This window comes from Halichoeres trimaculatus, unplaced genomic scaffold (genome assembly GCF_033239565.1).
Source record: "Halichoeres trimaculatus isolate MK-OKI-2021-1 unplaced genomic scaffold, fHalTri1.1 fHalTri1_scaffold_1, whole genome shotgun sequence".
Lineage (NCBI taxonomy): Eukaryota > Metazoa > Chordata > Actinopteri > Labriformes > Labridae > Halichoeres > Halichoeres trimaculatus.
In genome coordinates, this window is record NW_027437179.1 from 20,319,722 (window position 1) to 20,346,325 (window position 26,604).

Genomic DNA, 26,604 nt, shown 5'->3' on the forward strand with positions numbered 1-26,604 from the left:
AGGAATAAAAAGTGCGTAGGGGGGAAAATGAACTTTGGGTTTGAGTCAAAAATATCCAAATCAACGTCTGGCTTTGGACTGTTGCTGGCGTTGTGGTATGTGATGTGTAGGTCTGGAGAGGTTTCTGCTGTTAGTTTAACACGGCTGGACTCTATTTGTGTTTGTCCGGGAGGCAGAGCTCTGTTTTTCCTGGCATGAGGTTAAATGTAATGCCCTCTGCTGAGAGCTGGAGAGGAGGAGAGACACATCCTGATGGATGAGGTCGGAGTTATAGCGTATCTTCTTGTATCTAAAACTTGAGGAAGTTTAAGTTTGTGCGTGTATCTGCAGAGTACAAACAGACTGAGAAAGGTGAACGAGGTGGTGTGCAGAGTATGCTTAATAAAAACATTTTCTCTACTGCTTAGTTTTTTTAACTACATTTGTAGACCATGTCAGTGTGTCACTAAGTTTTCTTCCACGCTGAACAAAGACCGCATTACTAGTTTTCAAACCACACCTCTGACACTGCAGTAACAGACAGAAAGAACCTCGCTCATCCATCTCACAACCCTTCCTCCTCCATCTCCAGGTGAGGCAACCGCTTTTAGTCCAAACTGCTGACTTTTCTTTTGAGGAGGAGCCAGAGGAAAGTCCCTGGCTTTAGTACAGGCCTGGTGTCGGGAATCCACCTTCAAAACCCGGCAAGAGAGTGAGGAACCAGGAAAACCAGCCCTGACAGAAACAAAACTGAGAGTAAGCGCAGTGTGGCTCTCACGCAGTGCTTTTTCTTTCCCCGCTTCATCTACGTGTTGTTCATTCAGCATTCTTCTTCTCAATGTATTTTTATATCTTATTCCATCTCTTAGCTCAGTTTCCCATTTAGCCTCCCCCTCCTTCTCCTCCCTGCCGGCTCATTCAGCTCTCCTAGTGTGCCGTAATGGTCCACAGGGACAGACTTGGCTGCTGCCCACCAAATACAACAAGCATGACTGATTCAAGAGCCAAAAGACTGGACTGGACAGAGAGGGAGAAAACACTGTCCTCCATCTCTGTACTTGTGCGCATGTGTGTGTGTGTCTGTGTGTGAAAGTGAAGCAGAGCTGGAGAAAGTGGAGTCGAGTAAAGTCGCAAATAAGCAAGACTAAAACAAAACAAGTGAGGAATGAGGAAGAGAGAGTGAGCTGCTAGAGTTATACAGAGGGCAGGGAACAACAGACCACACATTGCTCCAACTTGACCCTATTCAAACACTCAACATTACAGTGTGTGTGTATGTGTGTGTGTGTGTCAGAGTAAGGGGACAGCTGTGGAGTATACATAGTGACATTTAGCAGATGTGCTCGCCAAGGGTGTGCAGGCACATGTGCATGAGTGCACACTGCAACCGAGACATGACCTAGTCCCCAGCGCTATTTAATGCCTCATAGTCGTGACATGACTCATTAAATGGCGCCAATGGAGAGGAAAAATGAGGAAGATACATATTTTGACATTTATTTAACCCAAAAGTCCCTTTAGAAAGAAAAAGTTTTGCAACATTAAAAAAATAACAATGTTGCTTTATTCCTGACCTTAGTTTTCCTGAGTTTGGACTGACTGAATCAGCATCTTTGGTGGCAAACAAGATTATTTTAGGGCATAAGAATCTAACAGGGAAGGAAGACAGAGAATGTCAGTTTGAATGGGTTAAAACTGAATTTGATGATGGAGAGTAAAAGACAGATTTTAAAGTACAACTTGTAAATTTAACATAGGTAACAGGGCTTCAACGACATATCAATAAAATCATTTTCATAATTGATGCATAGTGCTGTGTCATTACTGTATTAGTTTGTCTTCTTCAATTTTGTTGGATTATTTAACCAATGGCAAGAAGCTAAAGGTGTATTACCACCATCCACTTGACTGGAGTCTAGATTACCTGGGCTGTATGTGTCACATGTAAACGGATCAGCGTGGCGGAGGAGAAGCGGAGACAGCAGGTGAGGGAAACAAATAAACACACAAGTAAAGGTAGAGCTGGAGAAAGTCATTCATCCCAAAAATTTCCAGAGTTTGGGAGTATTTCATATTGAGTAAAAGCACACAGCATGTTAATTGCAACATTTGCAAAATTGCTCTTGCGTGGCATGGCAGTAAGACTGCAATGATCCTAAAGTGCAAACATGCTGGGCCCATTGATGACGAGTAAGGGAGCTCAACAGCAAGGTAAGGAGCTACGAATTCCCAAGTACACTCCTTTTATAAGTTGTGAAATGCATGGTTTTTCTTTTAGGGCATGTTTTGTATTTTTTTTTAAAAACATCACCACTTTTGAAAATCCCGAGGAGTTTATCAAACCAAAGTTAGAATTAGCGTTAGCTGCTACAGATAGTGGTGGGGTTATTTATTCACCTTTTTGGCCCACAAAGTTCATAATCTGATGACATAACAAAACATTTTATATTACTTTGTCCACACTGTTGATTATTTGAGTGAAAATACATTCATGTCTTTTTTTATTTTTATTTTTTCATGGTTCATTGATTAATCAAAAATATAGAAGTCAGAGTAAACGATTATTAAAATAATTGTTAGTTGTAGCCCTAAAAGGTAGAAACATTTCCTGCGTGGTGTTTGCAGATTGGGTAACAAGCATCCACCTCTTCCTGTGAACTTATTACTGATAGTCTCACCTCACTTTTTAAACCTGACATAATAAATCACAACAGGTTTGTGGATACAGAAGTGAGAAGACTGGTTTTAAATTAGCCACACTCTCACATGTGGTCATTGCTACAGCGTAGGGGCCAGGTTTCCTGTACGAGAGGTAAATAAGGTCCAAGGTCTTGTATCTAAACAAGTGGAAGCATTAAAATAAGGTTTGATATATTTTATTGTCAATAAGAAGAGCTTAAGGATGAATAAACCTACCCACTACACTGAAGTCAGTGAAAGCATGGACAGACACAATGTAGAAGAAAGAGTCTCCAGCTTTCTAGTCTTCAGGCCGAGCTGAGTTGACAGATCTTATGCTTCTATATGTGGGCTGCAGGTTTGGTGTACTGCGCTCAAATAACATCTATTAATAACACTGGTGCTCAAACAGAGCCACTTTAGACTACCTTACATAACCGCAGGGTCACACAGGGCACAGATAGAGATAGACTACTGAAGAGGAAGTGTACATTATACACAAACACACTTGAATACTCTGTGCACACACACACACACACACACACCCACTGCCCGATGAAGGTAGCTGGCAAACACACACAGGGACGCACATTCTCCCACACAAACTCCAGGCATGCCATAGCAGTGCCTGAGCAGCTGGTACGACCAGGTGGAGGACAGATGCCCCGCCTCTGGTTTGGCCTGTAGCCATGGCGACACAATGGCTGTGTTCTCAGAGGGGGGAGGGTTGGGAGTGGGTTTGGTTGACACCCAAAGCTATCCAGATGATACAGCCCACCCACGATCAACCACATTCCTGTCACATTATTTCAATTAGAAGCTGTAATGGAGGGCTGTTTGTTTCTCTGGGTTCATACAGGGCCGGGCTGCCGTCACACACCGGGCGTGAGCTAATCCAGCGTCATCCAGATCTACAGGGACAAAACCAGGAAGAAGCAGGAAGTGACTGTAAGCCAGTTTGAAAGAGTTTGTTTCCCACATGGAGAAATGATTTATAGCACACTGAACCATAACTATAACATTATGCTGGGTTGTGGCTCAAACAACAAACAAAATGAGGGCCAGCGCCGAAGAAGAGAAAGGACGGATAAAAAGAGAGCAACAAAGATGAAAGGGGGAGAAGAAAAGGAGTGCAAAGCTCAAAAAGCTGAGTAATGAGTGCAAGGCCTTTTTTTAAAATCAGAAGCTGCTGGCTGCCAATTAGTCACAGATATTCTCTGTGCGCTGTTTGACTGTTTGAGAGACAAAAGCAAACACAGAGAGGGAAAGAAAGCAGAGTTTGTCCACAGTGGTGGCCAGCTGATTCAACTCTCATTCCTCTCTGTCAGCAAGGAAGGACGCGATAGAGGTACAGAGAGGTGAGGGAGGAAGGGAAGAGGATACAGGGGGGTAGGGTCAAGGAAAAGAGGAAGGAAAGAATGACAGAGTGATTGAAAGAGCAGAGGAGGAAGAAAGTGAGTGTCACTTAGGGAGAGGGGTTAAAAGGGTAACCAGGAACACAAAGGAGGGAAAGAGGAGTGACGTGAAAGATGAATCTACAGCTCTGACTTTTTATCTACATGTGTAAAAAGAGACCCACTGTCTCATCAGTGTCTTCACAAGCTGTTGTCAGGGTGGACTAAGAGGAAACAAACCTGGAACAGAGATTGATGGGTGAAAAACTTGCTCTTGAACTCTTGATTCTTCTTTAAAATAAGATTCCAAAAGCCGACAGTTCAGTGTCTTTACACATGAGCAATGTTTGCCTCCTGAAAGATCAGGTCTGCCCAAACTAAAATACCCAAACACTGCTCTTCCCTCTCTGCCTGAGGCTCAATTCTAACTCAACTGGTAGAAGTCCAAACAAAATATTTCTACATAAAACCACAGACAGTGTTGGCTGCATCACTTGATCAGAAATGGCATGGGCATCAGGATTCTGTGCGCCGCCATCAACATCTAAGGAAACGCCCGTAGTGTCTGTGGAGAGTCCCTGACAAAGCAGCCTCTGACACGTGTCACTGAGCATTAAATCTCGTCTCCTCGTCCTCTTCTGTCTGCTTTCTAACCGTCTCTGTCTGCTTCTGCAGGGCACTGAGCTTAAATACAGTCAGACCTCTGCTGCTGAGCAACAAAGTGAAATTAACTCACAGTTAATTTGTGTTGTCAATGTCACACACACACACACACACGGAAATTGCTTAACTTGTGGGATGGCTTCCCTTGGACCAAAATAGGCGCGAGAGAGGAAGAAAGCACCGAAAAGTTTCCAGACAGTCAGCTGAGTGCGCTGGACTGTCACAAGATTGCTTTTTATAGCAGTGCTCTTCATTGTTTCTCTGTAACTCGCTCGCACACAAACATCTGCCAGCTGATCCTGCCCTGTCACGTCCTGCTCGCTCGCGCTCTCCCACACAACACACACAGAACAGGAAGTGTGTATGAGCACAGGGAAGTTGTCTATGGAAATCCTTCCTCGTAGGTGACTTTCTCTCAGCTGTCTATAATAACAAACACACAAAGCAACAAGGCCTGATGGAGGTGGTGTTACTAATTCATTCACAGACACACACAGACTCACACACACACACAAATACAGACATATTGATGACTCCACTCCAGCTGTGCTGACTTACCTGGAAGTCTTTAAGGAGTTAAATATCCAGTCTATGTTAAATCCATATCATGTGTTATTCACAGAATAAGGTTAGCGCAAATCAAAGTGAGCTGCACTGAAAGTGAAACGGGACAAATTCAACCAATAAGATCTCTGCACCAGCGGTCACGTTAATTGGTTATTCCCGTCTTTGATGGGATTTTTTTGAGCAATGAAAGAAACATCTAAAGGTTGCCGTTGTTCTGAGGGATTGGAAAACCTAAGATAATCCAATTCATAGCTTTCATTGTCACACAACCATTCATTAATCACATACAGCTAGAGATGGGTACCGAATTAGGTACTTTTATAGGTACCGACCGAATTATGGCAAAAGTACCGGGTACCAATTCATCTAAAACCAAAAGGTACCATGTTTAGGTACCTAAATGCATCTTTCTGACTGTGAGGGAGTGGAAGAGAAGGCAATTTTCCATGCTGGACATGAACACAGCATTACAAGGTTATATTTTGAGAAACAAACATGTTAAATTGAAAATTTTTTAATATTTTATCATTAATCAAATTAATATTTTTTACCACATAAACACAAAAAGTACTGAAAAGTGGTACCGTTGAGTACCAGTACCAATTGCCAGGTATCGGGCATCAGAACCGTATCGTTTCAAACGTGAAAGGTACCCATCCCTACATACAGCACCTGCAGCCGACCCCCTGTCCACTTGGTGGCAAGTGTGCATAATCAAATAGGTATTTTGTTGTCATGTTGTTGTCACAGGTTGTTGCTGACAGCAAGTTTAAGATCTATGGAGTTGATGTGTTGGGGCCCATCGGTGACCACTACGACTCTGGGACCGCCTCTCCCGTACATTGGGACCACATGCTCCAGGATTTCCTTCTAGTGAAGCAGGTTGTTGTGCTGACTGTTCATGACTTCACTGGGTGAAATGTTTCCAAACTTTCAAATGTTTACTGAAGCAGCAGTAGTCATTACAGTTTGTAGTGCAGCAGCAGAACGACACTCCAGCCTCTATCAAGTCAAAACAGACTCAAGGAATCGGCTGACTGAGGCCGAGACACGTAACCTGATGCCGATCTCCTCTAACTTTCTTTAAGCTAAGGCAAACTTTTCTTAAGCAAGGCAAAGGCAAAGTTTTTCTGTTTAATTGAAAAAGTGTGTTACACCTCTTGTGAGAGCGATTTTTTTTTGCTTCACAAAGCTCTAGACAGCAGGGTTGGTATCATTATTAATATTTTCTATTATCAATCTATTAGTTTCTCTTTATGCCCAGAAAGTAATATAATTGCACTCAATAATTAATGTTGCAAGTTGTATTTTGGTTGCTTTTGCAATGACATGCTTAAGTAAAGAATTCATAGGTATCAGCATCAATGTTTTTTATATTGACGGATCGTTGTTTATTATGTCGGAATGTTTACAACGCTGCCCGACAAAATGACGGACAATTAAAATATCTAGTGCAATCTCTACTCTGCACAAACACACTACACACACACACACTTTTACATCTGTTAAAAAAAGTGCCAACACAATGCATCAGTCCAAGCGCAGATGACCCTCAGTCCCACCTCTTCCTGCTTCTCAACTAATGTAACACATACACACAAACACAGTCTCACACACACTCTAGGAAGCTACGAACACATAAAGCATGGTAATAGATTCCTCAAAGGCTAACCACACATTGCCATTATCTCATTATACACAGAAGGAGCCTGCTCGTGCACTTTCTCTCCCCACTTATAAGCTGGACTTTCCACATCCCAACAGCTCAGACACACACACACACACACACACACACACACACACACACACACACACACACACACACACACACACACACACACACACACACACACACAATAAGCAGCAGCAACAGCAGAATGGGTGCTCAGCAGGATTTAGAGGACAATTAAAAAGCTCAATTAGACTTATATTCCTTTTTGCAGAAATGTGCGTGTTACAGATGGTATTGCTCGCTCTTTGCGTTTAAAAACACACACTTTGCTGGTTTCCTCCTGGGAGACGACACAGGGGAGCTGTAGAGACGAGGGAGGGGTTGGATGTAAATATGTCTCATGGTGCTGCATGCTTTTTAAAGCTGTAGACATAAGTGTGCAGTGTAGCCAGCGTCCTTAAAATGCGATACTGCTGTGCTGAAATGATCATTTGTGTTTCAAAGGTGAAACATTTCTTTGGGTTTGAATCTGTTTGTTGATGTTTGCTCATTCTAGCTGAAGAGAGACTGTGACGTTGTTTAGTTCCCGATCTTCATCATTTCCTCCCTCAAGCCTAAAACTATTCACATTCCTGTCTTCATGAAGCCTCCCAATCCTTCAGCCTTTTCTTCCAAGTTTCCCTCCTTGCCTCTCCCTTCTCCCTCTTCCCTCTTCCTCCTGTTTTGCGTCGTTTCCAGTCAAGCTAAGTATCAGAGTCCCATTGTCTTCCTCTTCTGCATCCTCCAAGTTTTCCGATGCCAAGTCTGTTGAGTCAGCCACTGCATAAATCTTCTGTTTGTGTGTGTGTGTTTGTGTAAATTGCTCTTGGCCAGGTCACAGACTCTGAATAGACAATACCTTTTCATTCAGAAAAGAAAAGTCACAAGGCGCACACACACTCACACACAAAAACACATACATGCACAAAGCAGATGGTGCAACCTGTAGGTCTTCTGCGGTCCATTTGTGGAGGGGGCAATGCTTCACTGTCCGCCCTAACTGGTTACACGCACATGCACAGAAACACACAGAAACACACAGAAACACACGCACACAGTGAGGGCAATAAATCCAAAGCAGCACAATGCAACCCCCGCAACGGACATGGTGGGAGCCACGGATTATGCCAGAAAAACATACTGAGTCTGTGAGTTCAGCGAGAGGTAAACTTCATTCACCCTCATATGGAGGGCATGTGACGCTGTTCTTCAAAGATGAAGAAACTTGGCAGCGAATGAAAGACTTTTTTTTAAATACAATTCAAACAGTAAGACACTGAGTTTAACTCTGGCAAAGAGCTGAAAGTCAAAATTTTAACAAGAGCTGGACTGTTTGAATGTTTCCCTGTTTATTAATTCTTTTGCAACATATTTTCCTGTAGGGGCTCATTCTCAAAGTCATAAGAAACGAGCACCTCAAAAATTCAAGCTATCCGGGGCACTGGTTGACCTCATGGTTTTGGTGCACGCTCCTTGTGCAGAGGGTATAGTACTCATCAGGGTTGTTGCTGGCCCAGATTTTGCTGCTTGTCATGTTTTGCTCTTTTCTTTCCATCCTCTCTCTTCAACTGTCCAATCTAACCAAGGCAAAAATGACATAAACGATGACTTTGAAGAGTTGAAGTTAAAAAAGATAAGCTATGATATGATATAGTATTACACAACATGACAGTATGTAACATTACACTGCATTACAATAAAACATGTTGCGCTACGTTACATTAAATTGCATGATGTTGCATTACACCGCTCCCCATTAAATTGTGTTAGGTTACTTTGTGTTATATCGTATTGTAATGTAGTGTATCGTTTCATTTTTTAATTATACTGTAGCATAACCTGTCAATACATAAACCTTTGTGCAAGAAATGATACAATATGCTGGTTGTAATCTACCTCCAGTCAAAGACTATGAGACAATGCAGAAGAGCTACAATCTGCTGTTTCTTGAGTGTACGCTTGAGGCTGGCTCCAAAAGTACTGGGAGTCACATACACACCAAGACAGAAAAAGCAGTTTCCACAGCAGAAATGAACGTGTTTAAAGTTGAGGTGTCCCAGTCCGATATTGATATCGGATATCGGTCCGATATCAGCAAAAAAAAACAAGTATCGCTATCGTATCGGAATTCATCTAAAATCTACGGGTAACTAAAACCGGGTAACAAAAACTGCTTATATCGGAGTGATTATATGCACTCTGATATAAGCAGTTTTTGTTACCCATTGGTTAATAATAAATGGGTCAGTTTTTCCTCATACCTACTATTGCTGACTACTGATCTTTGTTTGAATATCACTTGATCAAGCCTTTTCTAACATGACAGACATACTACAAAATAAGTAATAAAAGTATGCATGTTTAATGCTGATATTGTATCGGATTAATATCGTATCCACCAATACTCAATGCTGCAGTATCAATATTGTATTGGAACTGTAAATGTAATATCGGGACATCCCTAGTTTAAAGCCTGGCTCAAAAATTATCTTTGTTCTGAATCACTAATTTCACTATCAGCACACACTGTACCTGGGGGTGAATTCTTTTATAACCCTGCAGTTGGGGGGATATTGAGACTGCGAACTCGCCCAATCAGAGATACAGCACAGCTCACATGACTGATGGGCGCCCTATGGCTGTACTAAAGCCCTGGTCACTTCCAATATAACTGTGATAGCCGATATGCTTCAAAAATCTGAGACTAAGTCCATTATTTATACAGTCAATGGTTATAATACAATACAATATGTTACGTTAAGTAACCCAACACTACAATATCACACATTACGGTATGTTGTGATCTGTAACGTTACATTACAACACAACAAAATATGATATGATACCCTGCAGTACAATACCATAAGATGAGACGTTATTAACAATTACATAATGTCTAGTTATATTCCTGATACATAGCCCTCAATGATGTTAAACTTATTATATGTAATACAAAAGTACTTGCATCAACACAGAATGCTCCACCATTAAATCTGATTGAAAAATAAAAGATGCTATTTGAAGGTAATGTGCAAGATTCATGTTACTAGCACCACCATGCAGATGGGAAGGGAAGGGAAAAGGTTTTATTTTAGATTAAATGTTCCCCACTAACATCATGATTTTATAGCATGACTCAGGATAACAATAAAGCATGTATCTAAATCCTCCTGTCCTAGTGTTAGCTTTAAGTTCTCTGGTTTCCAGGCACAATACTGTGTAGACTATTGCTTCGGAAGCAAGACTAAAGACATTGCTTTTACAGTAATTATGTCCCCACTGGCTGTGAGATCACATGCTTTCAAAATAAAGAAAATAAGATGGAAATGAAAAGGCCAGCAGTTCCTCCCTCTAGCTAAAAACCATCCTCTCTAATTCTTCCTATAGTTCTCCCCCTCTTCCCACTCTCTTCCTCCGTATCGATCCCAGTGGTCAAATTAACAGCTCGCCAGGCCTTTCCAGCAGCTAATTGGTGAAGTCTGACAAAGCAGTGACCTTAATTTTCCTCATTGTCTGCCTCTTCAACAAGCTCCTCTCCTCTGTTCTCTGTTCCAGCCTTAAAGTCACCTGGTGTGTAGCCACTGGCAGCATGGGAGAAGAGGATTCACAATACACACTTACAAATCCCGGCAAACACACTTTTCATGTACTCAAGCACATGCAGAACAATTGATGTTCACACACACCCACATGCGCAAACACACACAGAGTGCAAACTCGGAGCTGGAGTTGAGAAATCCCAGTGGGAAAAGCCACTTTCCGGAACATTTTACTCAATTTGCATTGCTCCTGGCTCCAACGCACACTCTCTGAGGAGAGGAGATGAGAATGAAGAACAAGTTACACACCATGCTCGTGCGTGAGTGATTGTGTGTGTCTCCAAAGAGTGTTATAACTAAGAGGTGGGAGACAAGACAAGATGTACGACTGTTAAGTCAGCACAGAGAAATATGCATCTTTTAATGCTCCAGAACAAAAAAAGACTTGTTTGCACATTTTAAATGCTGCGTACTCACTTGCTCAGCTATTTCATCCATCTATCCAGTCATTCAATACTCCATTTATTTATCCCCAAACTGTTTCAGTGAAGGATGCAGGCCAGGTTTGACTGCTGATGAAATTGGCTCTATATAAATGTGCTCTGAAGAGAGTCCCACCATGATAAATGATATACACATAAAGGCCCGCGCAGACTTAACGGACTTAACTGGATGTGAATCAGAAGGCCATAAACAAGCACACGAACACACATTTTGGTGAACATCGAAGGTTTCATAACATCAGGACGTGCCCTGTGTGGCTTTTACCAGTCTACTGAGGACATTGTATTATAAACTGCTGCACACACACACACACACACACACGCACACACTCACACACGCAGAAGGCTCGATGCATTAGAGAGATGATGCAATGAGAGGAGTCAGAGCCGCAAGCAATCAGTCTGATTAAGTGTGTGCATGTGTGTGTATGTCTGTGCATGACTCTGTGTGTGTGTGTGTGTGTGTGTGTGTGTCTGAGTGTGTGCTGCCTATCCTCTGCCACAGCGCTCCTCTGTAATCCCTCACTCAACTCATCCTCAGAGGAATCAGGTTGTTTTTCCAAGGTATGACATTATATCATCTGGTTAGAGAGTGTGACAAAAATACAGCTGTCAGTTCATGAGGGGAAAGCACAGACCGGGGGAGGGAGGGGAGATGGATGGAAGGATGGAGGGAGGGATGGATGATGAGATGGAGCCAGAGTGGTTAGTTGATCATGTGAAATGTTGCATACAGGCAAAAAATAAATAGAGGAGAAAACACGAGGTGCAAAACAAGAACCCATTCATTATAGGAATTCTTGCAACTTAGTTTTGGATTTAGGCCTTCCCAGAGGTTTTAGGCTAGACTTTTTGTTTATAGCCAGATGCAAAACGAGGAAGGAAGAGGGAAAAAGAAGAAATCGAATCATTTCCTACTCTTTAAGCTTTGTGCAGACTTTGGACTCCCAGCAAATAAACAATTTCCAATCAATCCACATTACTGCGGACAATACGTCTCACCTGATCTTTACTTTCTTTTCCTAGAGGTCGCTAACAATTACAATCCTACCTCTTTATCAGAAGGTCCAATCGAAAGCTCATTTCCCTTAAAGCCTGCCTCTTAACTCTAATCACCCAGAGGGGCAAACAATCGCCAGGAGCTCCTGAACGCTACCTTTTCTCAGATTAACTCACCTCAGGCCCTTTCCAATAACTCTAAGTGGCTCTGTGACTTCAATGTGTTCTTTGATATTTAGTGACTGACATGAGAAGAAGTGTGTGTGAGCATGAAAAAGCCACTAATGATGTGTGTCAGAAGAATCCATGTTTGACACCTTCAGTATCCTGTTAGGGAGGGTTTAAGAGCGTTAAAAGATACCTGTGTCTATAGTATTTTCAGTCATTTTGAGTAAAAATTGTCTTGTTATACTTGATATGGGCCACATTCAACTGGTCAGCTTAGAAAAAGGTTTTGTTTCAAGTTATTTAAAGACAAAAATGAGGTCTGAATTGCTCGTAAGAAATGAAAAAAATCTGCCAATGGAAGAAGAAAAAATTGCTTGAAAATTTACTTAAAACTAGAATAATGTCTTATAAGTAATTTTTTCTCTTGTCCCATTGGCAGATTTTTTTGTACTTGTCATAAGAAATTTAGGTCTTGTTTTTCTCTTTAAATAACCTGAAATAAGATGTTTTTTCTGGACTGATCAGTTGAATGTGGCTCATGGAGTCTAAAAAGACATTTTCTACTGAAAATAAGACAAAAACACTTCACAAGATTTCATTTTTTTCCATTGTGTTAAAACGTGTACTTAAAAACACACCAGTAGCATAACAAATGTCACTAAAAGCTGCGCTGATTCAACATACCCCAGTTTGATCAAAGGCAACTTTAAATCTGTTAAGTAACAGAGGCTGTCACTGTGGCCACTGAATTTTGTCTAAAGAAAGGATTGTGTATGTTATATAAACCCAGTAGGAAATACAGTGGAGGACCTGTGTGATAAATGCCATTATGTTGTAACCCACAGCACTAATGTCAAATCCTATCGACACGCTCACACAGCGTAGGCAGACAGGGTGAACAGGGTCCGGCTGCAGCTGTGCCAGTTACTGCACATGAACTTTATCCGTCTGCTTTTCTCCGGCTTCCTAACACACTTCATTCCCAGCGGCAGCCTTGACCCTCTCGCCTCCTCCTCACTCCACTGCATTGCTAAATGCGGCCATTTTGGCTCCCGTAGGGCCTATGATAGAGCTCCGGTCGCCTCGCGGCCACATTCATACCACTGGGCCTGTAATGAAACTATGGATTTTCCATCCGAGTCCTGACACTAACTGCCTGTTTGCTGTGCATCCTGTGTCTGCTGCACTGTATATAGGGAGAAGAGAGAAAAGATCCCCCTGCAGAACCATTTCTGTAATTCTTTTTCCATCTCTCTGGCCATGGTAATGGTCTGTCAGCTGAACAGCAACCAAACCTGCTACTGCACTGTGAGCAGGATAGAAGGCAGAGAGGTTAAGACAGCTTCAGATAACCAAAATCCATATGCAGAGAGAGGAAATCAACACTGAAGCAAGCCAAGTTCAAGTCTATGTCATGAAATATTACATTATACTCAATTTTTTTTGCTAGGCGCCACCCTGTTGGTTGTGTCTGCCTGTTGTGGCAGCTCTCTCTTTGTTTGTTTGTTTCTTGTAATTTTTTGTCTCTTTTTTGTCATCTTTGTATTTGTAGTTGATCATTACTTTGTTTGGCTCATTTGTCGGTCACAGACACTAAACTGGTTACGTCTTCAGTGATATCTTTAATATTTTGCTCCTGTGTTTGTCTGGAGATCCTTCATGTAACCATGGCTAACTGGTGCAAGGCCTGATGTTTTCCCACAAGGTGAGGAGAAGGAGGTGGGGACGGGTGCTGGTACTCAGGTGTGAGCTAAGAAGAAACAACATTGACCTGTCCTTTCGTCCATCATTATTGGGAACATAAGATCTATCTCCAAAATGGACAAGCTAGCTGTGCTAACCCAGCAACAGAGGGAATATCAGAGGGCAGAGTAGCATCATGCTATTCACAGACATGGCTAACGGAGCTATCACTGAACACCAACACTACATTTGGAGAGCTTCACCTGCTGTGAGCAGACAGGATCCAGGAGACAGAGACTGAACAGACTGCTGAAGAAGCTCAGTCCTGGACCCTGTGGAGGTGGAGGCTGGCTGAACTGTAGAATGATGGACAAGCTGTCAGCATCTATTTTCTAATGGACCTTTTTGCACTGTACACTTTCTAACTTTGGTTTTCTTCTACTGGTGCTGTGACTCCTGAATTTCCCCTCGGGGATAAATAAAGTATTTTCTATTCTATTCTAACAAGTCTTATATTCAAATAGGTATATTTATACCATGTGAACCAATTCTTCTGTCGAGTCAAAGTTCTTCAGTGGTCTTTCCAGGAGATGTAGTATGAAAGTAACAGAGTGGAGACTGAAGGCTGTTCACAGTCCCTGTGTTGTGCATGGTTGAGCATGTCCTCACAAACACAGAGCTCATCTGCCAGTGCACAGACACGAAGACAGAACCAACATGTCGAGGGAGTTAATGAGAGAGTGTGCTGCCTCTGCAGTTTCAGCTCTCTCTGTTTCTCCCACACGTCTGTCTGTACTCTCTCTTACTCTACCCCCCCATACACACACACACACGAATACACACACAGGGGTAAACATGACCTACAAGCCCACTTATTTCCAACCCCAGTTGAAGCTGCGTTCCCAGCACTGCACTGCTGCTGCTGCAGCCGTAAACGGCTCGATCGTTTCAGCAACATCGCTGCAACCCAGTTTCAACGCTGTGGCTGTGTTTAAATCCCCTGACTGCACCACAAACATCAATGCTCCCTGCGCCTGTCTCCCTTTTTCTCTCCCATTCTCTCTCATCCTTCCTCTTCCTCACTATCACCAGCCATGGCTGCCCTGACTACTGTTGCCATAGCAACCGAGGAGCAGGCCCGCCACTGGGGGATTTGAAGACGACTTGGAGTAAAGACCCCTATGTTATTGGAGCCTTATTATTGGGTGTGTGCTTGTGTGTGCTCGGCTGTGACTGTGTTTATTGTTGTGTGCTCAAACCCCTCAGATATCCTCGGCACAATAATAAAACGGGGCTCTCACAGGGGCAACAGTGCAGTCCAAAGACATGGCCTCTTCACATCGCAGGACAGCAAATGCAATATGAAGGGAACACGGAAGGTAAGGTCGATTTATCAGCGTTTTATTGATTTCACAACAAGAGACAGAAGGAAGAGCTCCTGAGTGAGAGGACGAGGAACAGAAGAGTAAAATAAAGTACATGAGAAACACTCACAGCTATCACTACTGCTGCCCCCCCGCCTGCCTCTCATAAACACCCTCTGTGCTGGCCCTATCCATTCCAAGGTTATCAGTAATCCAATAGGTTCCCCTCGAAGCAGGCAGTTTTCCAGGGACAGAGCCAATATCCTGAAAGCAGAAACATCCGGAAGAATTCCTACCAAGTGAAACAGCATTCCTTCTCTTCCTGTCTGTGGCCGGATGAATGGGTTCCTTCTGTCCTCTGTGATTTCTTTCATCTGCTACAACCATTTCTTTTACGTCCCTGGGACGTTCTTTATGTTACAGCCTCAGCACCGACCAAACACAGAATATGGGCGGGAAAGCCCAATGAATGCTGGTTCACATCTGCATGGAGGCATGAATGCTCCAACTCTACAGCAACGATTAACTCTGAACTTAGATCACACACACAAATAAGACAGGGCTGAACTGAGAGGGTGTGCTGTTATTTCTGGGCCACCAGTTCTCTGCCAGTGACCCATAAATAGACAGCACAAGCCTCTTATGGATGATAACACATAGCTGGGAGTCCTCCGGCTGAAGCTTGGAGTGAGCGCGGACTGAAAAAGGGTTCAAAGGAAGGGGGATAATGGATTTCAGGTGAGGTTGTCAGGGCTTGGTTCCATTCTTTACTAAAAGCAAAATGAAAGAGAATTTAATCAGCACAAAAACCTGATTAAGTCACTGAAAACAACGCAAGGCAATGTGTATTTATATGATGTAGACTACATAAAGACCATCACTGCAACGTATAGTGTCCTTATACTCAAAAACACAACCTGCTACAAATGTGTGGCACATGTCTGTGTGTGTGCGTGTTTGTGTGAGTGTGTGTGTGTGTGTGTGTGTGTTTGTGTGTGTGTGCGCACATGTTCTCATGTTCCTTACTTGTTCTTTCTATTGTCTGCGCCTGTGTGCTTGCATTTGTTAATGAGAGCATGTATGGCAAAACGTGTGTGTGTGTGTGTGTGCAAGTGTGTGCAAGTGTGTGTGTGTGTGTGTGTGTGTGTGTGTGTGTGTGTGTGTGTAGCCTCTCCCTAGGGACCCTGTTTGCGGTGCTTTAATTAGCTTAATCCACCAGCAACACATGGACAGAGGAGCAGACAAGGAGACTGGTGTGAGGATGGGTAAAATATCTCTCCCCATGCCATTGTACTGCGTCTCCAACAAACACACACACACACACACACACACACACACAATTACACCACACAACACACACGCAGACCCACACACACACACACACACACTCTTCCATCTTGGCTTGGCAGCATCAGTCGTTGGCCAGACTATTGTAAAACCCATGGGGAGGAGGAAACGGCCTCCGAAATGGCCACATGTGCTGTTACAGGCCAGCTAAAGCATCTCCCAAAGAGACGCAGCAATCGAAGAGTGGCCAAGCTAAACGAGCAATTAAATATAATAGTGAGGGCTTAATTGGTGTTAGCCAATTTAGAACGAGACCGTGCAATTAATGTTATGGAGAAGGTATAGAGGAGGCTGTTGGGAGTGGCTGTGTGGTTTGCTAATTTCACCGACACCAAGCGTGTTTGTGGCCAGGATCATTCAAGAGCAAAGTGGAGTGATAGGAAGGAGGACAGGTAAAGACACAAAAGGATGGGTGGAGAAAAAAGAAAAAGAGAGAAGGACGAAGGGAAGGAGTAAAAGAAAGAAGATGCATAAACAAACGCTAGCCTTGGGAATAGATGCAATCAGCTCAGTCAGTCAGCTAATGACTAATTCCATGGAGAAAAGAGAGGAGCAGAAATAGAGGAGCAGAAAGAGAGGAGCAATAGTGTGAGTGAATCAAAGAGAGAAAAAGAGAGGGGCTGGGTGAAGAAAAAGAGGAGAAGTGAAGACAGACAGGAAGAAGAGAGATAGATGCATACATGACTAATTAAAGACTCCATCAGTTTGAAACATTTGAACCAAAGGAAAGGATGGATAAATATTTTACTATGAAGAGGAGGCGATGAGATCTCTCCGTCTCTTAGACATGAGAGACTCTGGATTGGGGAAGAGAGAGGGAGCGGCGCAGGGAAATTGGAAAAGAGAGAGAGGCGGTGAAAAGAAATAACCCACAGTGAGAAAGTGAATTACACTCTGTGCCCAGTGAGCCTTCTCTTAAACGCCTAATTCTTCATTTTTAAGGGCTTAGCAGATGGAAATGGTAAAGCCACAAGGTCAGCTGCACCAATAATAGAGCCATTAGCTGTTCCTCTGCTAGCTCTGCTAACACTTAAAACAAGAAGCTAGGAAAACAGTTACTGCTCTTAATTAGCACTTAATTAAATCTCAGCTCTGTAATTAGAGTGGACTTGCTGACCTGCACACAGGAACTAATAACAAATGAGCCAAAGAAACTCAAGTAAGTTCACTTTAGCCAAATCTTACGCTAAAAGACTGGCCAGAGGGCATCAGACCAGCATGAGGGATTTGCTCTCTGCTCGGCTATCACCAACTCGTACGCTAACAGGATTAGCAACAGGGTCAGTGGAATATGGCTAGCAGTGGTCAGGAGGCAAGCAGGCTGTAAACAGGGAGGCTGGGGGCAAGTTATTGCGCAAGCTAACGTTGTGACAAGGGCGCAGACTGAAGCCTCTTCCCTCCAGGAGGCGCGGGATGGGGGGGTAATTAGTAAGACGACGGGAGACGCTTACATGCTGTGAGAAGCATGAGTGTAGGGAGCTGTGCACTTTTGCGTGTGTGTGTGTGTGTGTGTGTGTGTGTGTGTGTGTGTGTGTGTGTGTGTGTGTGTGTCTCACGGGTATTTTGTGTCTGTGTGTGTGACAAAGAGGGAGAGGTCCAGTCTGAGCACCATGGCCCTGAAATGCACCCAAAGCATATGACAGCCATGTGACCGCACACTTGTAACAACACACTCACAAACAAGTGCAGTAATCACATTTTCTGTTCACAAATGAAACTCTGTGAGCAACTGTTTGCCGGTAAATAAAAACGTGAATTTGTTTTTATTCGCACAAACGTTAATCATCTTACCGCCACTGAAACAGAGGAGCTAATCAAAAACAATCTATTAAGAATCTATTAGCCTGCAATGGGTAATCTGATAAGCCCGCTGCAGTCGCTTCCCATAGGAGTGTACCAGTATGTGAGCACATGTGTATCCAGCTCTGTCTACGTTCTTCACAGCAGATTAACTAATTTGATATTTACACCCTTCATTTGGTGTAACAGAGACGGAGAAGCCCCTCACATCCTGGGATTTACAGAGACTTAAAGGAAGCACAGACGAGCTGTGTGTTGTCCCAATTTCAGCCGTTCTCTCTGCAAACAGTCAATCACTCCTGCCACTTTACCGCTAAAGAATTGTTTGGTTGTGGAGGGATTGTGGAGAGCTGCACAGCCATCTGAAGACAGCCTCCTCTAAGCCAAGGCGTATACTGAGAGCTGCTGGGCTTAATTGCAAGGAAACGAGTGTGTGAGACGTTTGTGTGAGTGTTCAGTGTGTGTGTGTGTGTGTGTGTGTGTGTTTGTGAGAAACAGCCACTGTGAGCCAAAGGTGATCTGCGCCCGCTGTGCCACTCATGCCCAACCCTCTGGACACCGTGCCGCCGTCCAACGAGCCCCAGTGTGTGTCCAGGTTTGTATATACCTGCATGAATGTGCTCGTTTTGGCTTGTTAGCCTGAGATATGGCAACCCTTCTGGTGGCAGTATGCGTGTGTGTAGCTGTGGTCGTGTGTTTTGCTAGTATTGAGTGTATCCATGGAGCCTTGGCAGTGTGCCATCTACCAGGTGTGCTGTTGGCTGTATCAGCTGGCATGGGCAGACTATACCAGTCCACTAAATCCCCCTTTTTTTAACAACAACTTTCCTCTCTACAGGCAGAAAATACAGCAGAAATGTCCCTCAAATCTACAATTGTGCCCATAAATGGATAGATACTAAACTTCAAAAATAAAACTCCTTCATTGGGCTAATTTATGTAAATCATTGTGTTGCAATGGAAATATAAACACTGATTGCCAGGCTAAGCTGGCATCAGTGTTTATATTTCTCACCAGTTAAATGTGAACATTGGTATCAGAGGGGTCTTTGGTTTCAGCTATTTCTAGAAGAAACAATCAGATTATTTTAACATTACAATACTGTGGCCCTCACAGACACAAATTCTCATCTTAGGCTGATAAAAATGTACCTACAGCATCAACCTTGTCTCTTAAGTTCTCATAGGCATTATACATCAAGATTAAAGTAAAACTGATGAGATTCTAAAATAGCAAAAAGCATGTGTAACTTTGCGCACACATATGATACCAAAAGCAGAGTTTCTTTGATGTTCCATCCCGAGATGTCTAATAGAGATGACCTAGAAACAGGCTGGCCTAGTCCTCACTTGGATCATGTGAGCATCCCAGCTTGCATCCAGACTCCTCTAATCTTCCCTTAAAAATGGATTCTAGCATGGTACATTTATTATTCATCTGCCTCGCTCTTTCTTTTCCTTCTGCCTCCTTTTCTCCCGGCTTTCTTTTCCCCCTCTCTTTCTCACCCTCTTCTCACTTTGCCTCATTAACCCCTGGTAGTAGCGAATTAGAATGTGCAACGCAGAGGTAGTGAATGAGAGCCATGCGGCGCAGTCACACGCTGTTGGGCTCGGCTAAAGTGCATTAGCACAGAGATTATGAAGGACTGAACTGTTCTCATCAATGGCGTTAGCTAACACGGGAGCAAACTGTAACTTATCCTGTACTCGAAAAGAGATTATCTTCCAACATTTCTGCACTGAAGTGAAATTGCTGGTTAATAGTTGCTACTTGATAGAAAAAGAGGAAACTGTGGCCTAATGTGGCCTGAGCCAGGCAGACAAGGTAGGATCGTTGTGGCAGAGGAGACGTTGGATAAAGGTGTGAAGTTAGAGATCCTCGCTTAATGAGAGTGTGTGGGAGGACTCACAACGTATGTGTGTGTGTGTGTGTTTGGGGGGGTTGTGTGAAGGCAAAACGATGGCATTAAATCTTTCAGGACTCCTCCTCATTACTGTCTCCACTCAGCCTGAGTGCTGTACCCCATTTCTCAGACCTGAATATGTATGTGAGATACTTTGCAAACTTCTGACATGTATAAACATTTAGCCATCTTTTCCCTACATGTGTGTGTGAGTGTGTATGTGTGTGTGTGAGAGTGTGTATGTGTGTGTGTTTTGACTTTCTCTTTAATGAGAGAAAATGATTAGAGAAAAAAAGAGATCTCTACATCTCATTTTCATACACACCCACACCCCTACACACACACACACACATGGAACATTCAACTATTATCAGGGAGAAGAATCTTTGATCACAGACTGAGACAGAGACAGTGGAAAGAGAATATGTGAGCAGCAGATGAAACAGAGAGAGCAGACACAGAGGCCTGTGTGGATGGATTCTGTAACTAATTCATAACTGTGGTTTTACAGTAGCTATTTCACACAGAAGGACTGTTATAGATTCCACTTAGAGTGGATAATATCCAGCAGTCTGCAGGGTTGTAGAAAAGGCTGAGCTTGGGGCCTGAAGTCGCACATGCATCTTATTTCTTCTGTGAGAAATTCTGCACCCCAAGTCTTCAGTGTGTGTATAAATATCTGCATCTGTGTAAGTGTGGGTCCACGGGGACGTGCTGTGTGCTTTGTCAGGTTGAGTGTACCACACAAGAGGACACACCAACAGATGGGAGGAAGATAATTGATATCCACATAACTTAAAGAGGGCTTGTGCGTGCACACTTTCTAGGAGATCTGAGAAATATGTGCTGTTTCCTCACACCTGTTGGAGATGCCAGGCTAAGAAAGCATCCGTCCACGGTGTAGGAGGCTAGCTGGCCGGCTGGCTCCTTTCAGAGAGTTGATTTCATGCTAGGTCGCTTTCTCACAGAGGGTTTTTTGTGGAGGGAGAGATATGCTGTATATGCTTGGCTTGTCACAGCCACATTATAGCTGAACTGAGCTGTGTGTAATTGGAAAAGGCTGTTTAAAGGCTGGACTGAGAGGGAAAAAGGACACATTTTGCTGTTAATTTGGGAACATCCTGATAAGATTAGATGACTGATGGCGCTTCGGGAATGGGCTAAATTAAGTGGAAAAACTGAGTGTCAAATGTAAAGAGTAAATCATCTATTTTCTCTGAACTTCTGTTCCTGCTACCGTATCTGATCCCTTCCATTATTAGCTAAATCTCCACTTTCCCTTGTCTCTCTTTTTCTCTCTCAGCCGCTCTACATTCGTGTTTGTGTGTGACTGAGTGCAGTTGTGTGAACTAATGACCGAGGGCAAGCAAACGCCCGCACAAAGCCGTCCTCTGTGCAGCTGCCCAGGCCAAACAACTCGTGCTTCAGCTGAATGACGACATAAAAACACACTCTTGCATGAAAAACAGTCACTGTGTCAAATTTTCTGATAAGGAATTTCATTTTGGTATCTTATGAAACAGACACACTTTCATACATAAAGACACACACATTTCCTTTACACACACTCACACACTTCTTCCTTTATAACTCCTTCCTGTCTACACCTTCAGGTCAACTGAAGTCTGTGTGTTTCCACAGCGTGTTGACGTCTTCCTCTCTGGGTGGAGGTCTTCTCTGTAAAAGCTGGGAGGTGGACGGGGACATTAGAAGGCAAACCACAGGCACATTTCACACAAACACACACACACACACTCACAAACACACATACACACCCATGCAAACACAGGGGACTTTGTCCGGCTAGCATTAATCACCACTAGAATAACATTCATCACTGAATTAGGTTGTGACACACTCTCTTGATGGCGACACAAGCATCGCCACTAGAATGCGGCGACACACAGAAACGATAAACTGTCACTTTAGGTGTGTCTCAAATCGCATACTTCCATACTGTGTACTCAAAATTTTCAAATTGAGTGTACTAAGCATACTACATACTCACTGGCTTAGTGTGCGAGTTTTGAGGGTGTAGTGCTGTCTCAAATCGCATACTTACCGGAAATGACGACATGATGTCGACCTCTTCTTCTTCTACATCTAATTGTGACCGGCTTCCAGCACATTTCCGCCAAATACCGCCACTATTTGCCCGCAAATTTTCAAAGCCTTTTTAGTAGTATATTAAACACAGCTAATAACACGATCAAAATATCAAGATCTCACTATCTTTCATTGTAATTACAATAAATTTCACTCGCGCTTTGCTACGCTGTAATTGGCGCCAACATCTCCTCCTCCTCCTACCTGCTGAAGATGTCCCGGTATGTATTATTTATTTGTATTTTTACCGTGTTGAGCGAACAGCCACAGCTCTCTTCCGCCATTGCTGCCAGAGGAGGAAATGAAGTTCGTTGAGTGTCCACAGCTGCATACTCAAAATTCGGGCCAATTTGAGTACATCATCCGGGTACTTTTGCATACTCATTTTTCGCATACTATGCATACTGTTTTTCATTTTGACGCAGTACACTCAAAATTTTGAGTATTTGAGTATGGAAGTATGCGATTTGGGACATACTATTAGTTTTAACTCCTGGAAGGATGAGAATTAAATTCTCAAATCGGTGAAACATCAAAAACCATCGAGAAGTCATCTCTCAAGCTGTTTTAGATAAGTCACAGATGTTTTGACGAACAATCTTTTCCTTATTAGATATATCAGAGAAATCAGTTTGGGCAAAGCTTGAATCTAAATATAGGAAAAAGATCAATTCAAACCTCTGATTGCTTTGACTTTATAATGCCAAACTTCATTTGATGTAGTCCACAGCTTCAAGTTTGAGTAAAACCAACAACCAACCAAACAGATTCTGTATCTATGTTTATATAAAACTACTGTTTGTAGCAAGCAGCTGCTACACATCGGATCTACTTTAGCGCTTAATGTTTAGATCATTAACTGAAGACTGATGTCGTCATGCTCTCATCCTTTGGAAGTTAAGTCAGCTTTCTCACTTAAGGACCCCTCAGCAGAGCAGATACTAATCAGTTTAAGGAAACTGGCTAATGCAGTGGTCTGTCATGTTATCTTCAGCTTTCTGAACCCTGTTTCTCAGAGCTGTTATCTGTGCTGATGAACTTTCTCACTCACTCTAAACAGTTAGTTCATGGAGTTCTGCTTTTAAACACTTTCCTGTATTTCTTCTATTTTTTGAACCAGTCTTGAAAGCTGGTGTAACTCTCCCTCCTGCTGATGTGTTTGCTTTATTGAAGCCTCAATCAGATGAATAGGCAATAAGCAGCAACTCCCCACCGCGCCCACCTGAGCCTGGCACGGCCACAGTGGGCAAACACCAGGCACCGGGGGCTCTAACCACCTGGCCACACACACACAGCAGATGGCCTGAATCTGCTCCCGGTGGAGGGCGCAGCTGAGGAATCCTGACGAGTCTGTGTGTAGTATCAAAAACAAGCACTTTTAATAGTTATTGGATTATTGACCAGGACCCTCTCCTTTGTCCTCAGGCCACCTACTGAGTGTGTGTGCGAGCTCACAAGTGTGTGTGGGTCATGGTGAGTGCCCTTTCATTGTCAGTGTTCAACAGCGCCTTAAAATGCAGAAGTGGCTGAGAGAATCGCCCAAATCAGTGAATCAGTGTCTCCTTAGGACGCCCATCTGCCACTGTTTTCACTGAGAGATGGTGTGTTCCTTAAAGCTGGGCAGACACTGTGTGATTGTCGACTCGTTTTGAGACGATCTGCCACTCATGTGGCTACTTTTTGGATCAGGACGAATTTCAGCTCAATTGTGTGTCGTGCTTTGTGTAGTATACGTGGGGGTAACGCGAAGAGAAAGACACCTCACAATGTCACAAATACGTTGACCGCAAGAAAATCCAACATGTTTAAAATACTGATCGCTCCTCATGAAAGTAACGCACAATAGGAGCAGTACCACGAGCTGACCTGCCTCAATCTCTCGTATAGAGCATGCCAGATCTCTGAAGTTACATCTAGAAGTTGGTCTGAAGTTCAATCTAACTGTTGCTGCTTACTTTCTGTTCCCACTGAGGAATTTAGAGATGGTATTCATCACATTTTTCCAGCCAATTCTCAGTCCATACGCCTTTTTTTGTGTCCCTACATAGAATGGCACAAATTGGCGAGGCAGTCAGTTTTTTTTGTTGAGCATCTTCGGTGTGCGTCTCCCACTTCTGGGTTTTTCTTCTCCTCCTTTTTGATGTTGCAGAGCTGGATACAAGAGTCCAGCTCCCAAACACCATAGAAGGAGAAGGATACGGAGTCTGTCGTGTGGACGTATAGTGTGAGCAGTGAACTCGCATCAGAGAATTGGGTCGTATAGTGTGAGAACATGATTCGTGGGCTGCGAACTTTTGAACTCAGCGATCAAGTCGTGCAGTTTGAGATAGAGCTGAGTGAAACGATTTAAAATATCCCATAGTGTATGCCCGGCTTAAGACAGGACGGCAATCCAGAGAGGAGAGGAAGATGATCTGTCTGAATAGAAGGATGGAATGAAACAGGGGAAGGGAAAGGAGGCTTTTAATCCTAAATATTAATGCTGCAGATTGTCAGGTCACTGCTGTGTCCTTGACCACAAAAAGGTCCAGACGACCGCTGGAATGAGTTAATCACAGCAGTGGACATCACCTCCGTTCATCACTTCCTGCTCTTCTCCGCCTCTTTTCTGCTTAATCTTAATCTATCTCCCTTCCTCTCCCTGTTTCTCTCCTATCTCTGTCCCATCAAACCAGGAGTCATTAGGAAAAGCTTCCCCTGTGTGTGTGTGTGTGTGTGTGTGTGTGTGTGTGTGTGTGTGTGTGTGTGTGTGTGTGTGTGTGTGTGTGTGTGTGTGTGTGTGTGCGTGTGTGTGTGTGTGTGTGTGTGTGTGTGTGTGTGTGCGAGCAGAGCACAGAGGGACTTCATTAGTGCATTAAGTATGTTGTTTGTGCCATCGCCTTGTTGCTTGGGACAACCTTGAGCAAAAAGAGCCGGTTAAAAATAGACCGAGCGTAGAAAACACAAGATTTCAAAGGGTTCAGAGTTAAGCAAAGTGGCTAATAAGGAGATTCTTTACACAAAATATTATATATAACAGTAACACCTTACAGAGTCCTGGTAATAATCTCCCAGTTTCTGTCCCTCTCCCATTTCTCATCCTCAGGGACACTTTCCATCTAGAGCTGACCTCACCATCATAGCAACATGTTCGACATGGAACTGAAAAACCTGGAGATAGTCATCCTAACAGCTCAAATGTTTTACTTCATCCTGTGGGCCAGGACACTCTTAAAAAGATTAAAATCTCGATAAATAAAAGTTAGATCAAAATAAATTATGAAACCCAAATAGAAACTGACCCTGCAAAAACTCGGAAGAGGAGGATGCAAGTCTACACTAGAGACAAGAATCTTTTATCAGAGGCGTTTAATTCTGTTGCTCTTTTTTCCATTTTTCTTCATCTGTCGCTTTATTACTTTTTCTCTTTCCTTTTTTATAACTATCAAGTTTTTCATTTGGTTCTTCTTCATAAGAGGATTCAAATTGGCACTGCTGCGAGTCTCTCTGAATCTCAGTGTCATGTTTTAGATATTGTTCTTTCTATGCAAATTGAATATTTTCCAAGACCAGAATTATTATTGTGTTGGATTTTTTTTTTCTCTTTGGAACAGGAGACAGCCAAAAAGAACTGCAGGCTCTTTTGGCTCTGTTGTTAAAAGCAACACGTAAAAACAAACACACACACACACACACACACACACACCTCATCAGCCTACTGTGGCAATGCTTTCCCATGTGACGCACACAGTTCACACACAGATGCCCAAACAGCACAGGAGACATGTGACGACAGCTAAATAAATAAAAGGACTCTGCCAGGCTAAGTGAATGGATGTCACTTTGACAAATGCACAGCCCTGAATCTTAGTCAACATTGTATTGTTTGTTGTCTCGTGCTCCTCCATAAACACAAACACACACTCACACGCACAGAAATCCATGCCATCACAAGCACGCGTGGTATTATGGGTGTTGTGAGTGACAAACACACAAACACTGCTTGCATACACAAACACACATTTTCAGCGCACAAACACACAGGCTGATTATACATTCATAATATTGAATGGATGACAGGTCCTGAGCAGTGTGCAGGGAAATGGGGTGAATTCTAATGAGCTTCCATTTACCCCGCAAGCTCTGTCCTTCATAGACTGGATACACACACAAACACACACTAACACACACACAAAGACATGTCAAATAGCAACAGCTA

General features: G+C 43.2%; 1 protein-coding gene across 4 annotated transcripts in view; it reads right to left on the reverse strand.

Moving 5' to 3' along the window:
- Positions 1 to 26,604, reverse strand: part of plxna1b (plexin A1b) — a 219,433-nt gene that overhangs the window by 126,831 nt on the left and 65,998 nt on the right. The gene's annotated exons all lie outside the window — the stretch shown is intronic.